The sequence below is a fragment of the Dermacentor andersoni genome, chromosome 6 (assembly GCF_023375885.2).
Source record: "Dermacentor andersoni chromosome 6, qqDerAnde1_hic_scaffold, whole genome shotgun sequence".
In the NCBI taxonomy this organism is placed as follows: domain Eukaryota; kingdom Metazoa; phylum Arthropoda; class Arachnida; order Ixodida; family Ixodidae; genus Dermacentor; species Dermacentor andersoni.
This window is the reverse complement of record NC_092819.1, coordinates 90689873-90708162: the sequence shown is the minus strand read 5'-3', so window position 1 is coordinate 90708162 and position 18290 is coordinate 90689873. Positions and strand designations below refer to the sequence as shown.

Here is an 18290-nt window from a genome sequence, read left to right as displayed (position 1 = left end):
CAAATGCTGTCACTCTCTAGTAAGCGTGTTAAAAAATAAAAAGACGACTTAATCCAGTTTGAATAATGAGCAGTTTATTTTATTCAAAAAACGAAACAGAAGGGGTTAGTAAAATGCACAGCGAATAATATATCTTGGAAAAAAGAATGGTAAAACCCACTGCAAATCGAGCCGAACACTCTTAAATACGAATAAAGGGGAGATGCTTACAGAAGCAAACATTTTAGAATACGAGCTATTTCTATCAACTGATAGCAAGCTTCAGTTGGGTATGGTAGGGTACGAGGCCCTAACTTTGTCACAAGTGAGATTCTCTCTCAACAGCTGGTAACGTAGCCTTAACTATCCCGACATATTCTCAGCCCGCGCACGCCTCAGTGTTGCGTTTCACTGCTTTAAAGAGTTTATCTTGGTTTGGATGAGGGACACCTGGATCTCGGCGTCAGCCAACGTTGTGTTTAGAGCTCAAGTATCTTCAAAGAAGCGGCGGAACGCTTCCTTTCTCGGTCATTCCGCAATGCGTAGGTCCTTTCCTGTTCTCGCAAGGTGTCTACCAAGTTGACATTTCCAAATTCCCCGAGTTTTCCAGATTTTCCCCGAGTGCCTTTGCAATATTCCCTGAACTTCGTTTTATGTCAAGATGAGCTCCCTACATCATGTCGGCCAATGGTGTCACTCTCTAGTAAGCATGTTAAAAAATAAACTTAATTCAGTTTGAGTAGTAAGGGGTAGTGTTTATTTTATTCAAAAAGAAAACAGAAGGGAGGGGTTAGTAAAATGCACAGCGAATAAAATAGCTTCGAAAGAAATAGTAAAACCTATTGCAAATCGAGTCGAACATTTTCAAATACAAATAAAAAGGAGATGTATACAGAATATTTCCGAATATGAGCTATTTCTATCTACTGATAGCAAGCTAATTGGTACGAGGCCTAAACTTTATCGGAACTGAGATTCTCTCGCAACTGGTAAGCCAGCCTCAACTGTCCCGACATACTCTCAACCCGCGCTCAACGCCTCAGTGTTTCGTTTCACTGTTTTAAAGAACTTCTTGCTTGGATGAAGGACACCTGCATCTAGGTGTCAACCAACACTTCGCTTTCAGCGTACAAGCACTTTCAAAAAAGCGGCATGCTTCCTTTCCCGTTCATTTCTCAATGCGTAGGTCCTTTGTCTTCTTGTTCTCCTTCGGCTGCGCGTTCGCCACACGGACTATTTGAAGGATCCTCTTGGACAGTTGTACAGCCAGCGTCCGATTTTTCGGACTCTCTAGGGGCCGCGAAAACGTCCGAAGAAATGAATGCATGTCTTCTACAGCCCTTCAGGGCTCAAATCGCCACAGGCACGCCCGAAAAAGCTCTGAAAGCCTGCCAGTACACTTACTAGGCATATCGGTGCTCGTACTGTGATAGAAGATGGCGGGTGCCCGCGTGTATAATTAAGGAATACATACTGTGTCCCGTGATAGTTACCCCTTCCCACACTTATGCTTCACACCGTAACATTTCTGTAATGAGGCAAAGCTGACTTTCAGGAACCGGAATTATGCAACACGTCGTGCTTTCCTAACTTTAGAAGCCAATCGTGGTGATTATATAGGCGGTGTCATTGCTGATAGCGGCGAATTCTTTCAATGAAAAACACGGTAGATAACGGCAAGAAGCTTAATGCCGTACCTCGAAGCAGCTAGGCATTGCTTATACATTGCCGCGTTGGTGGCTACACTCTAGAACAAAATTACACCTTCTGGGTTGTATCTTGCCACACAACAATAAACGTCATCTGTCCTGTGCGCATTTCCTTTCTTTAACGCTGCGAGCCCGGTACTTCCCAGAAGCAAACGGCATGCGCGTTATCAGCATGACATAGCATTCCCGACAGGAAAGTAGCGGGCGCTGCGTTTTTAAGAAAGGAAGCGCAAGCAAGGCAGATGATTATTGTTGTGGCAGATATACACCCCAAAGGGTGTAACTTTGTTTAAGAGTGTACGGCTGCCAGCGGATCTGCGTGCGAGTGTGCCGGTTAGAGGCGGCGAGGTTGTCAAAATAGCGGCGGTTGTGGCTTCTATTAACGCCGTTTCGGAACTGCGGTCACGGCAAAAAGTCCGGAAACTCGGACGGCGAAAGGTCCTTGCGTCCAAAATGTCAGAAGTTCTTATACATTGACCCTATGGGGGTACGTAGTGGTGCCGCGAAGCCGTCCGAATTATCTGGCGTCCGGAAAGTCACTCGTTGACTGAACTGTGCCAACTCGTCCAGCCGACGACGCGGCGCCAAAGACCATTATGATTCCTCTGTTACTCGCGCCAGCATTACCGTGACTTTCGTTCTCTTTCAATAGAATTACAGGCAATTTTCCCTGATAGAAGCCCAAATTCCCCGAGTTTTTCCAGACTACTCGAAATCCCCGAGAATTCTCGGTTGGTAGACACCCTGTCTCGTCCTTCCGCCGCGCGTTCACCCTACGGACCATTTGAAGCATCCTTTTGGCCAGTTACAGTCAAAGTCCGATTTTTCGGACTCCCTATCGGCCGCGAGAACGTTCGAAAAATCGGGCACTTCTAAAAGATTAATGCGTCTTTTCCTGACCTTAAGGTCTCAAACCGCCACAAGCACATCCCAAAAAGCTCTGACCTTACTAACTATATCGGTGCTCGTACTGCGACAGGAGATGGTGGGTGTATGAGTGTACAATTAAGGCATACATAAGAGTATGTACTGTATCCCACGACAATTGCCCCTTCCCACGCTTATGCTTCGTTGCAACACTTTCGCGCGTTTCACCATGTAACATTGTTGTATTGAAGCGAAGTAAACTTTCGGAAACCAGCCTTATATTCAACGCGCTGTGCTTTCCGAGCTTCGAAGCCGACCGCGAGGATTACAAAGGCGGAGTCTATGCCATTGCTGGCAGCAGCAAATTCAATGAAAAACACGGCACAGAATGGCAAGAAGCTTAACAGCGAACGTCGAAGCAGCTAGACCTAACGTTGCCGCAGTGGTGGTTACGGCTGCCAGCAGGTTTGCGTGCAAGAGCGCCGGTTCGAGGCGGCGAGGCAATCAAAATGGCGGCGGTGGCGGCTTTGATTATTGCCGTTGTGGACCTAAGGCCAGACGGTGTTCCTACGTCCGAAATTTCAGACGTTCGTGAATCTATGGGGTACGTGGTGGTACCGCGAAGCTGTACGAATTATCGGGTGTCCGGAAAGTCGGCCGTTCACTGTACACTGGCAACTCCTCCAGCAGACAACACGGTATCAAAGACGATTCGTTACGATTCCTCTCAGTTACTCGAGCCAGCGTTACCGCGACTTTCCTTCCGTTTCAGAAAAGTTACAGCTAATTTTACCTGATAGAAGCACAAGTTCCCTGAGTATTTCCAGACTATTCAAATTCTCCGAAAATTCCCGGTTTGCCCTGCGGAAGAGCTGGGCAAAGGTTGCCTCCCACTGCTCCGCAACACACACCAAACACACAGCGAGATCCCGGTTATGAACTAATTAAACAGAATGCGCAGCTACTCAGAACTCCGAGACGAGGAACGCAAACGACAGCGATCCGGCGAGAAAATCAGGAGCTAGAGGGACGCCTCACAAAAAAAAAAAAAAAAAAAAAAAAAAAATACTGCTCGAATAAGATCACAAACAATCGGCCGCAGAACTGATACAAACCACATCAAATACTAACTCGCACGTAGCAAGCCAAGACTACCAACACGGCAACGCAACAAAAAACAAGCAGTACACAGTGGCGCTCAACACCAAATGCCTACAATTCGCGGCATCCATCGGGGCAGACTATGGATGCTGCCGAAACATTCGCCGTGACGACCCTCGCTCATGCAGAACGCATGCAAAAGAGAGCCACCATAATCAGACCAGCAAGAATAATGTAGCACGCTTCTTAGGGGCCGCGTTACCAAAACAAGTCAATAGCACCGCCAAAATTCGCCATCAACAGGTCGTATGGTGCCATGGCCAATTTGTTAGCCCAAGGGATTATTGACAGGGCAGACTCGATTGGAATGGTCCTGGTAATTCACCGTAATGGCATCAATAAAACGAATGCCCGAATTACTCAGTGCACAACCAGAAAAAAAAAAAGAAAAACCTCCCCACATCCACAACTCAGTGGAGGAAGCCGCCAGCAGGCACAAGAATCAAACCGAGGTATTGCCCCACCTTAAATTACAAATTACCATGTTCCCCACACGCTACAGTGTCTTCACACCACAACACATCTGTGACAAAACAAGTTACACAATCGAGCAATGGGATGCAGAACTAACCAGCTCAGACTTGGGGGGCAACAGTCCTTCATACACCGGGTAAAGCGGGCTGTCGAGGCCAGTGGCGCCCTGGGTTAAAGGGGGCTCCGGCCATTCCTCCAAAATCATTTTGAACAATGCTTTTCTTTCCATCTCATGCTTCAAGAACCGCCATGCAACTTACCTTTATATATATGGCACAATGCACTTACCTTGCCTAATGACTTAAAAAATAATGTAGGAAGCAACACATGCTTATATTCGCATACATATGAACATTCATTACCGGATTTACATATTATATACAACAATCATTCAAAAGAGCATATCCAGCCTTCGTCAAGCTTTTCAACTTGTGATAGAAGCTCCAATGGTACATCTATATGTTCCACACGACCACCGAATTTCGGATCCACTTTCATTTCAATAGAAGTAAATAATCGCTCAATCACTGGTCCTGATGTATAGACACCTGTCACCTTTCCTCCTACAACCACATCACTAGTACAAAGTTTATCAATGCATGTACTTGAACACACGTCACTAACAGTCACACTTGCTTGACTAACTTCTTGCCCACAGTGCAAGAGCTCATCTGGAGGCATTTGATGAGATGAGATGTCGGAGAAGGAGCACTGGTTTGTTGGGCTGTGTTCAGTGCTCTTGAAGGTTCGTAAGCTATTGTCGGTGCATTTCTGAGCCCTATGGGCAAGATGAGACACTTCAGAATTTGCTACCTTTTGCATGCAGCTGGTGCTTGCTGACAATACTGCATCAGTAGACACTAAAGCTGCCGACTGGAGGAATAAGCAGTCTTTACTGGCATTCATGTCTTCTCCAAGGTCACATGGTGATACACCAGCCAATACTGGAGGTACACATTTCAAAAAGTACTGATCCTTCATATCCCCTTTTTGCCTCCCGCGCAGTCTCCAACAGTGAGCTCTTGCATTCTTGTGCTCCGAAACAGGTTCTGTGGATGTACGCAGTGAAGTGTTATATTCTGAGATGGCCTCATTTGGACATACATTTTCAATACAGTTTCCTTCCGTCTCAAGTACAGACTTCAAAGGATCATCCGTGCTACTACTCCGCTGCTCCAGACAAGATTCTTTAATCGCAAGAGCGTCGCAATACACTCCTTTGTTGCTTTTGGTGATGAATGGACTCTCTTGTAGCTGGACTGTTTTTCTTGTTTGGATATTTTCAGACTTTTGCAGCAAGGGTATTTCATCAGAGACAGCAAAAAGCCTTGCCACACCATCTACTCGTTGAATTACCACACGCTTCGGGGGTTCCTCAGCCATTCTAGTTACTGTGACCTCTTTAGGCTTATGCTTCATAAGTGAATCATTGACAAAAGCCTGTGTCTTCAGTGGTTCATATACTATTGTACTTTCAGGCTCACTTTGAAAGTCTGGAGCTACTTCCTGCTTTGTGTGACATGTACATGGTTCAGCTGTAACGTTAGTGCCCTTGGCTTGCGCCAACAACGTCTTCATGCAAGCATTGCACTTTGTCAATAATGACAATACAGATGATGATGTCTCTGATGAATCAATGGAAGGAAATTTCACCGTTTTCAACACACATGATGTCTTCGGACTGGCACGTAATGTATCCTTTTTCAGCATCAGATCAGTTCTGGAAATTGGAGATTTTATTGGCGATATGTCGGAGAGGCTAGTGCTAGAGAGATTTGTCGCACATTTTGTTGGCGACATGCTGGAGAGGTTAGTGCTAGAAATGTTTGTCACCCATGTTGTCGGAGAGGTTAGTGTAGGACTTGCACATGGTGAAATATCCATAGGCAGAGGGTCATGACTGTCAGGGCCAAGGGGGCAAGTTTCTTTCTCTAATTTCTCTCCTTTGATAGGCACAGGTGGTGCTACTTCTTTTATGGTTCCATTAGAAGGGTCTGGCCAGGCACAATTCTGGTAGTTCCCATTCCAGTATGATTGATGTAAGCTGTAGCCTTGTGGCACTATAAAGCCACAGGAACGATGCTGAAATCCTGGCTGGAGAAATGATGCAGGTGGAGGATAGTGGTACCAAGGGACAGGTGGTCCACCTCCCATATAGTAGTGGCCCCAGTTCACAGCTCCATACTGGTTTTCCATTGTACCAAAACCTGCAAAAAAATGGTAGTCCATATAGTGCAGCAAAGCAAGTCCTACAATAAGAAATTAAAGACACTGTTGCAAGCATTTTCTACAAGAACACTATGGTATAGACCGTTTTGTTGGTGAGGAGGAACGTGGCCACGAACCAGCGCGCTGCACCACTCTCCTCCTCCCACTGGTATGTGCGGATCGCCGTTTCTCCCATGGGCAGCATTGAACAGTAGTGGTTTAAATGCGAATTAGTGTGATTCTAATGTGTTCTGTCTTTGCTTGCCGTGATGTCAGACGACTCAACGTCAAAGGGCTACCACTGCACTGTATTCGGCTGTGAAAATAACTTTCGGTAGCGAACGTGATGTGCTTCTCCAGCCGCGGCGACTTTGTGGACTCCGCCGCTGCAGTTGCAGACAAGCGCCCACTAGAAAGGACTTGACGCTATCAGCTTCATTGTGTGTACAGTGCTCACGGAATGAGCATTGTACACACAATGCTTTAGGGCTAACTAATGCCCATACTTTCGTTTCCACCAGCTGCAGTTCGTGTCGCACCGACATAACTTTGGTGTGTACACTTAGAGTGGAGTCACAGTCACCTTTAGTGACCAGATTCATAGCGACATGACATGGTACTCTCGAGTTCTCTGCACATATGCTGGGTTGTACCAAATACTCGCTGTCGCGTTTTATTCCGTGAGCACTGTACATTAAAAACATTTTGTCTTCAGTGAGCGCACGCCGACAAACTCGGCACCTATGATCAAACTTGGGTATGGACAAAAGGTGCGTATTCGAGTCGGTCAACTATTGCGAATGGCCGAAGTCAGCTATTTCCTCGTGCATGCAATCGAAGTTATTCTGTTTGAACGTTTTCCAAGATTATCATGCTTGGTAACTAACATTCTGGTGGAAGTTGACCTAATATGTGTCACGAAAACAGTATGTGCAGACTAAAAAAAATGAAGGTGTGTTCTTTTCCGTCCTCTAACTTATGCGAGCTACCCCTAATTTACATGGTTTCTCCAGTTCATCCAATTCTCGCCGGCAACTTGTCTGGCTGGCGCGTGCATCGTGCATTGTATTACTCCAGATAATAAAGTTGCTGTTGCAAAAAGTAGTTGTTCGTTTTCCAGCACTCTTTTTCAGTGCCTTTGGACAGGCACCAATAAGAGCGCGCATATTCTTCCAACGCATCGCATGCGTCTGGTGTATTTAAGTATATTCGTGGCCACTGTCATAATGCTGCTTTATCCATGTTGATGACCCTTGTGGTTGTTATTTTGCAGTTCTTTATTTTGTAAAGCCTGTCCAGGGTGCCAGGTAAACAATGATAAGAAAATCGCATTGCAAAAATTTTAGGAGCACAAATGGTCTTTTCTGGGAGTTTCCCATGTACGCTGCTGCTGTGGCACACCGCCGGACACTTCTGATTGTTGTCACGTGAGTGATACCTTAATAGAGATCAAGGCTGCATATAAAATAATAACACGTTACAAGTATGTTATGTATCGACAATGTTCAGACTTGACTCGCCTTCTGTTTAGATTGTGGGCAGAGCTGTGGCAGCGCCTCTAGGCCTGTCGCTGTTTGATAATGCGGCTATTTACAAGCTTAAAGCTTAGTAACGACAGGCTAAGAAGTTGCCCAATCCCAAAAACATTCTGGCACCTCTCAGGAAAACGCGAAAACTTGCCACTCGTCAGCGGTTAAAAAAATTAAATTATGGGGTCCTACATGCCAAAACCACTTTCTGATTATGAGGCACGCTGTAGTGGAGGATGTAACCTGGGGTTCTTTAACGTGCACCTAAATCTAAGTACACAGCGGTTTTCGCATTTCACCCCTATCAAAATGCGGCCACCGTGGCCGGGATTCGATACTCGTCAGTGGTGCACGCTCTACCACGATCCCACATACCAGCATTGCACCGGACAGTAGACGGCACTGTGATCTCAATATGGTGGTGCCCTCAATAAAACAACCTATAATATACTACTGGACTACAGACACAAGTTGAAGTCATATGTAATCCAGCAGCAGCTTTCCTGTAAATTCTAGGATCTTGGGTTAACCAAAATGTGGTGTAGTTTGGGTCAAACCAGCTCAAGACAAGAGGCTGGCTCAATTACACGATGGCGGGAATGCGCTCGGAGTGTCTATTAATAAAATAAATGCCAAATTTTTCCTCACTTCTTTTTTGCTGCCCTGTCTTGTGCCATATGAGCCTTCACTTCATTGTCATGTTCGTGTTAAAGCAGCTAGTAATTAAGAAAGACAAACACAAAAAACCACTAATTACATCAACCTTTTCACACGTGGGATCACTGCAAAGCTTAGTCACCTGATAATCTTGGTATGCTTTCAGCTAAAATACAGGTACTGGCCAGTGGTTTATGTTATGCTATGCTTTTCATTTTCTTAAAGGGACAGACAACAGATTTTTAAGAACCTAGTTTTTGATGGCGCAATGAAAAGCTCACCCTCGGTAGTGTTTACATCTGCAGCAGTTACTTCCAAAAATGCATGGATATTTAGTAAGCAGAATTTTTCAATCTGAGCAGCCTCTAAAAAAGTAAGTGTCCCTCCTCCAGCAACGCTGAGAAGTGAGAGTGTTGTCGATAGCCCACCTCACAAATTGTGGAATCCACTGATCGTTCTGCTTTCACAGGAGTAACTGCAGTTAACCACCTACATCTTGACCTTTTCAAGTACTTTTGAAAATAAAAACCTGGTGCATTAGGTTCGCATTGTTGTACAGATATTTCTTATATATGTACCGAGTTTTTCCCCAAGTACACACCTACATCATGGCTGGCTGGCCCTCCTCATCACTGCTCTGTCGATAGGTGAGCCAAGCCAACCCATTGAAAATGAAGGCGAAGGCAGCGCCACTTTTCCACTCACTACAAACGAAGGCTTATCTGCACATTGCAAGTCAGGAACTTATATGAATAAAAAGTATACTGCATTTCAATACTAACAAAAAGATCAGTAACTGTGACACTAGTAGGAGGTCACTTATGCAGCTTCACATTTCTGCCGCGTGGGGCACAGGCCATTTTCTGTGACTTTTAACAATGAATAAAAAATATAAATCAACATTCAATTAGAAAAACATGGCTCGTTTTAGCAACTACGATATGGAATCATTCCATCAGTGGGGTTATCTCGATTTATATTCTGAGCAGTTGTCTGTCCCTTTAAATTATGGCTCTGCATTTACCATGACAGGCATGCTGTCCCTCTCAGCCATGGCAGCAAATATGGGTGATCACCTTGAGACTGTTTGATGCCGTCAGCATCATGCATGTGCGTTCTTTGATTCTTTTTCCCCAAATAAAGAATCGGCTCATGCAGGATGCACATGATCAGTGAACTATTGTACGCTCTACGCATGTTATTTGAGTGGGTTGGGCAAACCCATGCCCAACTCACTCAAATAACATGCGTAGAGCGTACAATAGTTCACTGATCATGTGCATCCTGCATGAGCCGATTCTTTATTTGGGGAAAAAGAATCCATGCCCAACTCACTCAAATAACATGCGTAGAGCGTACAATAGTTCACTGATCATGTGCATCCTGCATGAGCCGATTCTTTATTTGGGGAAAAAGAATCAAAGAACGCGCATGCATGATGCTGATGGCATCAAACAGTCTCAAGGTGATCACCCATGTTTGCTGCCATGGCTGAGAGGGACAGCATGCCTGTCATGGTACTGCTAAATTTTTGTGCACTTTGGTAATCTGTTGTAGTGTTTAAATGCCCAACCAGGTATGTCTTAGTAGTAAAGGGGCAACAGATTGGCTACCCAGGCCAGCAAGATGGAATTATTTGATTTCACTCGAAATAAGTTGTCTTACTAGCAATATAAATTATCATTACCTTTCGTACAAAAAACTTGGGAGACGCTTAAGATTTGCCTTTAAAGGGCCCCACACCAGGTCTGGCCATTTTGAGCTGACAAGCGCAGCATACAATGCGCGATAACGATCATGTTTGCAAAGAATTACATCGCTATGCGCAGCGTCAAGGTCTCAAATTTCAATGCAAACGCCATTTTCCTTTTCCCTTGCGGTGACCACACTCTAAGCCAGACGAATTGTTTCAACAATTCCCTAATGTGCTTTCAACACCATTTGTTGACGTTGAACGATCACATTTCAATAACCTTTCAACAATTTTGTGTAAGGGTCGTGTCCCTGCGCCTACGTGCTCATGTCCGCAGTGTGACGTCGCTCGTAGTGACACTTGACTTCGATCATTATTCAAGGCAACATCTGTTATTTGTGTGATCTGTTGCTGGAATTGATGTATTTAAGTTTAGAGAAATAATGAAATATACAAATGGAATGTCTGTGTTTTTTCATTTACTTCACACCGAAGAAAGATGTACTTCAGCTTCGTCTGCTTGTTCCCATGGTCATGCAGTCACGTGCGCAAGTACCAAAACTATGCCATTTTCTACCGTGTTCCAATGCGTGATCATGCTCTGCAATCCACTTGTTCTGCCTTAGTATTAGTGTAGCACTGAATTATACCGCTAGACATGTGTCCTTGTGCACAGCGTGCGAAATAGTGGGCTGCGCGAACGAGACAACAGCTCGCACGCGATGCCGTCGGTGGAAGTGCCTAGCAACGAAAAAAAAGCTAGGAGAAAAAAATAAAGGCGGGGTCTGCGATGTATGCGTCAAGCGATCCTCGAGGTCCTGTATGGGAGAATGCAGGGAAGGAATTTCACTCGCATAGGCTAGACAGGGCAAGTGAAGAGAGCGTCTTGCTTGGCAGTGGAGCTCACCTGCTGAAATCTCTGCTATTAATGAGCCGATTTCAAAAATTTTTGCAGCAGAACACTCCTTAGAGGGCATGTAACAACTTTCAGCACATAGTTAAACTTGCTATGGGGCCTGGTGAGGGGCCTTTTGAAAGGAGAACGCAATAGCATTTAAGGGTCCAGAAGCGCTTCTCATGCTTCACGGTAACTCCAGCTGATGTAACCGTAATCTTTTCAAGGAATCTCTTGCGGTGAACGCTATGCACGAATGCGAGCTTTCTGGCTCTGTCCTTTTTATTTCTCTCGCATGGCCAGCGTGGTTGCTGCCGCAAATGCCGGCGCCATCTACTGGTGCTGCAAAGAAAAGAGCGGCGCGCCGTTTTGCGATTGCTAGAAAATTTTCACTCGCGATCAACACGGTGAACGCTGGATTTTCTGCGCAATGGGGCCCTTAATGCTAGTTTCATATTGTCTTTGCAAACAACTGATGGGTATATTATCTGCATAACGTGACTATTATACATACATATTGCTTTTAGGCCAGTCATAATGAAATTGTACACGCACACTGCTCAATATTCACTTCCATGCTGCATCAAGTTAACCACTTATAAATAACATTTTTACACATAAGAACTTCATCCATGGCTGAGCACATCTCTTGTTTTTCTGCTTCAGTTAAGGTTTTATCTTGTTTGGAAAGTTTGCAACAGCCAGCAATAAATTTCTAAAAGGAGTGTTTTTGCCGCACTTCGTATTTGGTGGTACTATATATGTCTACCGAAGTATTTTAAGCATACTCTTGAAATTGGCAGGGTAAAAGAAAAGCATGAAGAAGGAAATGCAAACAATCAGCAATCGAAGCCTCACATGCATGCTCAGTGATAAAAAGGGGCAACTTGTCGGCATAGGTAACTATTTTGCTGCAGTTGTGTGTGCTGCATGTTGTAAGCTGTCAGTAGCACAACTACAGAAACTGTGCCATCGCACCGAACACAACCATGCATAGATAGCGATATAAAGGATTCTGTCACAAATCCCTTTCGGTGATATTACTTTCGGGTGACGTGTGTTGGATGATTCGAGAGGTTTTGCTGAACCAGCCAATGCAACACGCACTGAAAGTGTGTTGTCCGAGAGTAAGCCCCATGTTGTGACATGATGCAACTGCAATATATCTTTAAGAGGTGGCGCAGATAAGATGAATGAGCAGTGTTCCGAACAAGGATGACCGCGCCAATGCAAGCAGGGCGCGTCAGTGCGAGCGACGCTTGCTCGTACCGACTACTGCGTCCCAGGCTGCAGAACAGAATGTGACAGCCGAGATTACGACCTACCTACAACAATATGCTAGTGTCGTCTGCTGTTAAAGATAGCTGCCGACCACAAACACCTTTGCTTTACTTAATGGTTGCAAGCTATCAACAAACTGCCTCGTCCAATCAGAGGGCGCGTATGACACGCTCATGCAGATTCAGTGTACACAGAATTTCGCTACACAATCCGCTGTACGAGCATACGCACCGGTCTGCATGCAGGCGGACGCGGGTGGAACGGACAGGTGAATTGGGCGAGTTACGGCCATTAAGGTGCATTTTTGAAGAGTAAGAGCAAGCATCACATTCAGTTCTTACCCGTGCTCTTGGGACAAAGGAATGACAACACAGTAGTGCAAAAAATAACAAGGGCACTTATTGCACCTTTCATAGACTAAAGCCTGCTAGCCGAGTTGCTATCCACAACATATCTCGATGGGCGCGCGATAAATCGCGTAAGTCCGACTCACCGCGACCGGAAAACGAGCGAATATGTTCACCCCATGCTGGACACCAACGCCTGGTCGTTCGCGCGTACGGTCACGCAAACGGTGGCGCGTTCGAACGATCGTGTTCGTCCATTCCATGGTAGGCCTCGCGAGACGGTCTCGCAGAAACATGGATCGGCGCACGCGCCGAACGTCCGCGCCGCTCGCCGATCCCGAGCCAGAGGAAGAGCCTTTTCCTTTTTGCGCCCAAGTAACCCCGCCGTTAGGTGGCGTTAGCAGAGCCACACTAACGCCATCTCTCCTACTACCCTGCAAGCATACCGACCGCCGCAGTAAAGCCACGCGGCGAAGCCGGATTACAAGAGACGGGAGCTATGCGAGAAAACGGGACGCGTGAGAGTAGCGCATCCCCACATCCTCCCAACCTTAAATCACTACATATTCCAGCGAAACATGTCACACGGTCTAACATCAACGCGTGCTTCGCGAACAAGGTACTACATGCAACAGTGGCCACGCCGAGGAAATGTCCACACGCTGTCCATAACATGCGAGCCGACACTGTCCTTGGGTACACCGTTAGCATCCGCTGGTCACAGCAGCAGCTCTGCAGACTCAACGGCACGATTCCAGGCCAGGAATCCGGAACCGGCGACGCAGTAGTCGGTACGAGCAAGTGTCGCTCGCGCCGACGCGCCCTGCTTGCGAGAGCCGCAGTAGCTGTTGGTGACCGCCGGCTCTTTTCTCTGCCGCCGAGGGGTGCGAGCCGGATACAGGCGGCCGCTGAAGTCGCTGCGCCGAACTGGCCACAGCATCACCACTGCCCGGGGCGGCAGCGCAGACGATGTGCTGATTACAGGAAACGAGGGGTGACTCCACTCAGGCTGCGTACACTCGACGCAATCGGCAAACACTAAAGTAGTGCAAGGGAGAGGAATTCTACATGCCCATCGCTCACGTGGTACGATGTTCAATTCGGCTAGCAAAAGATCGGGCGGCTACTCAGATGTTAAGTTCACGTGAACGAAGCTCGCTTCCTTGAGTCGAACAAGTAATTACAATTAGTGCGAGGTTAACTAGAATAAGGGAAGCAAAGTGCAACACCTCAACGCCACGGTCCACCAGGTTGTGCGCCTCCACGTGCGACAGGCAGCTTCGTAAAGCATTAGGTCTAAAGCGTCGCTACCCTGACAACAATTAAACGGCATCCAAAAAACAACACCCAAAATGGGCGCATAACAGGTAGCCGCGAGGAGACGTCAGCTTTGTTAGGTGGTTCTACCCCGTTCGGTGCACACAGCATCCGAGTTGACGCCCACCGTCCCAGACGGTGTCGGAGCGGCCGGTGCCAGGCCGCAATACCAGTCAGCCCGTAGTGGCACCCGTGGCCCGCGGCAACACGGAGCCGCGATTTCATCAGAGTCAAACAGATAGAAGAAGCTATTTACAAAACAAAACCACCCACGATGCTTCCGTGCTCACTCGCTTCAGGCTTGCCAATGCTCCGCGGACGTTAAGCCTCGCTCTCCCAGGATGTAGACCACGTGGCTCTCGTACCGACGAATGTCATTTAAAAAATAACTTGCGAAAAGGCTTAGAATGCTGAAGAGTTCAAACACACTACAGCCACCGTCGCCTCGCTCAAGAAAGCACGCCACCGACGCTAGCGATCAAAATCCACGCTAGCCCTACGCTTCGGTTCAAAAGGTCTTGAACGAAGCAAAACTGTCAAAACTATCGTCCGATGCCCCAAGAGGTCCACGTTGGGCAGCCAGATGTGGAGTTCTCACCCATGCTCTTGGGACAAAGGAACGATAACACAGTAGTGCAAACGATCACAAGGGCATGTATTGCACCTTTCATAGATTAATGCCTGATAGCCGAGTTGCTATCCACAAAATATGTCGACGGGCGCGCGACAAATCGCGGAAGTGCGACTCACCGCGACCGGAAAACGAGCGAATATGTTCGCCCCATGCTGGACACCAACGCGTGATCGTTCGCGCGTACGGTCACGCGAACGGTGGCGCATTCGAACGATCGTGTTCGTCCATTCCATGGTAGGCCTCGCGAGACGGTCTCGCAGAAGCATGGATCGGCGCACGCGCCGAACGTCCGCGCCGCTTGCAGAGCCCGAGCCAAAGAGGAAGAGCCTTCTTTTTGCGCCCAAGTAACACCTCCGTTAGGTGGTGTTAGCAGAGCAACACTCGCGCGATCTCTCCTACTACCCTGCAAGCATACCGACCACCGCAGTAAAGCCACGCGACGAAGCCGGATTACAGGAGAAGGGAGCTATGCGAGAAAACAACATATCAGGGGACGCGCGAGTCTCGCATCCCCACAACATATAGCATGTTTCAAAATTAGTTATGCATATTTATGACAATTGGCTGGGAGAGAAAGGACAATTGCCATCTTTGAGCTCTATTGCTATAATAGGCGGAGAATACTTGCTTAAAAAGGACAAAAGCCTAATTGACCATCAACAACTATACAACTTTCTGGTTACTTCAGCAACATCTTGTAATTTATGAAATGAAGCCGCAATGGGGTTATAGCGCAGGAGGCCACGGACAAGAGCAATACGACAGGGACGAGGGCTAACTTTCAACTGGATGTTTACTTTCCTATATTTGTAGGCCCGCGCACTCAAAAGGCCTTCCAGCGCTATGACCCCCATCGCCCCCAACTAGCCCAAACAAGCATACTTCGAAACGAAGCCACTGAGCTATCAAGGACTATCTACTTGGAATAACTTTGAGACACCTGTTTATAGAAAAGTGCCATCAAACTTCAGTTAAAATGCACTGTTCCACTTTTAAACACGCCACAGTTTTTGCACTGCAGGACCAAAGTAACTAGAATAAAGATGAATTTTGTTGCATACTTTGGGAATGCACATTCGAAATTGGTGTCATCCTCAGAATTTGTTCCAAGTGGATTTGTCTTACATAACTTACTGGCTGCATTGTATAAATTTGTGTGATGTAATTATACGATCAATGAAAACCTGTTAGTCTATTATGAATGTCGATTTCTTCTACATGTCTGCGGCTTCAAGCAATACAGCCAATGGACAAGAGCAGTGCTAACTGCCACAGGCAATATCATAATTTCTGAACAATGTGCTTTGAAATACACTATATATACGTAATGACTAAAATAGTATGATCTGCATTGCTTGTTATACTTTCATGCTCTGAATGGTGCCTACTATTTATTTATAAAGGTATGCAATGTTCCTTTTTTATTTTTTATTGGGCCTTGATATAGGCTCCGTAATATTGCTTTTTCTTTTCCAGCAAGAGGTTAGGTATACGGTGCGCATGGTGTTTATTTGCTTTTTGATATTTATGAACGCATCCTGTCTTTTTTGTCTTGCTTTTGTGGTTATACAGTTAAACATCGATATAACTAAGCCGTTAACATTAGTAATTTGCTTCGTTGTACCTAAATTTCATTGTATTGAAATTCGACCTCTTATGCAAATAAGTACAGTCGCCGATCAATTTTTCTTACACGGAAGGCGGCCGCAGAATTTTCCAAATTCTGGAGCAATCGAAAAAAGTGAATCTGAATAAGAAAGCAATTGATTTTGATCAATACGGCAGTCGGCGCTTCAACGGGCCGCCGAAACTCGAGATTACGCAGCCTCCAATACTAAACGCGCGGGAAGACAGCTTACATGGTGCCATTCCGCTTCGGCACGCCCACTCTTTGCACACGCGCCAGATTACCTCTAAAGCATGGTGCACGGCTGCGTATGCGCTCAGCCGTGCTTACAGCCATGCGCAACCCCGACCCCTCGGACGCGCGCTTGATCGCGTTACCGCGATCTCGCTTCACTCCCCCTCTTTCCGTGTGCTCGCACGGGAAGGCGGCACTCGTGAAGCCATCATCTTTATTGCCTCACCGTCGCAATTTCATTCGCACCTAAAGCACACACTGCGCGGGAGGCGACAGGATCTTATCGCATTTAAAATTTGTAGGAACATGATGCGGCTCCATTTCGGCGATCGCTCCTGTCGCGCTATTTGAGAGGCGCGTTTGCAAGCAGCCGCTTGTAATTTCATCATTTGACCATCTGTGTCTGCGGAAGTTTCCGTTGTTTTGGCATTTCATTGCGGCGGCAGTGAAATTTCGTTATATTGAAATCGCATGCACGCACACTTTGTTATAGGGGTTTTAAATATATGTTCTATGGACAAGATGCTATGAAAAGTTAAATACTTCGTTATATCGAGAATTTCGTTATGCGGCAGTTCGACATATCGAGATTTACCTGTATTAACACTTTATTCGCTAGTAATTAACGCTGTCAATAAGTGATGTTAAGATTCTATTGCTTCTTTCTATATTCCTGCAATTTGGCCCGCCTGCTTCGGCCCTGTCCTGGGCCTGCAGTATTGCATAAAGAAGCGCCACCGCATTAATCATGCACAAAAGACACAAACAGGATGCGGGCTTCACTTAGGGCATTTAAGTTGTCACATCACACTGTCTCATGGACTTATAAAATACCAGCGAACAGGCAGCCTTAACCGGGGCACACGAGTGACATCTTATGGGTTGTAAAGACAGCATTTCCTTCTGCGGCAGACTAATGTATGAATGCGTCAGTTTTAAGCAGTGCAGAAGAAAATGGACTAGGAGAGACTGAACCAGCGCCACCTAACATCTGAAAATTTTTCAATGGACCGAGAGGAGCGGTACAAGCTTGGTCAATTCTTTTTTTTTTTCTGTGTATGTGCTCTTCAAAATGGCAGCTCTGCAACTCGCCCGCTTCACTGTACTTTTAAGAAACTGTCATTCATGAGCCCACTGCAAGCAGACATGCATGGCTGTACATCACATGTCCCGGCAATGTCTTTAACTATACAATTGCTGACCTGTTTTTTTGGTACAGAGGCTGAAAAAATTCACCATTTATGATACTCCCTAATGCAGAATTTCAGCGCAGCTGTGTCTTAATTTCGCGATATATTGGCTGGTGCGGACGAGATCTCGTGCGGCACGTTGCAAACCGAGATGTGGGGCGACTGCCTCGCTAATCTGGAGATCGCGAAAGGCAGCGCGCGGGCGACCCGCGGGCGCAATTCGCAGCAGCAGCAACCGACATGCCTACCAGACGATGCACGCTACTGTGGCGCCATCTCGTAGCCATCGTCACCGCACTACGCTTCTCATGCTTCGCCATACCCTCCTCTACTTTCCTCCTCACGTCTTTCATTCTTCGCTGCACTCCACGTTTGCTTCCTCGTTTCGCTGTGCTCCTTCGCTCGGTTACGCCGTCGCCGAGGCTGGCCGTGGAAACTTGCGCCTAGGAGCTGTGCTCTAAAATTGCTTTGCTAGTCTGACCAAATTT

At 46.5% G+C, this 18290-nt stretch overlaps 1 long non-coding RNA gene across 1 annotated transcript in view; it reads right to left on the bottom strand.

The window, feature by feature from the left end:
* Positions 1-52: 52 nt before the first annotated feature.
* Positions 53-18290, bottom strand: part of LOC126523005 (uncharacterized) — a 70419-nt gene continuing 52181 nt past the window's right edge. Inside the window, exon 2 of the long non-coding RNA XR_011895220.1 lies at positions 53-6397. This is a non-coding gene — a long non-coding RNA (uncharacterized lncRNA). The remainder of the gene's footprint in view (positions 6398-18290) is intronic.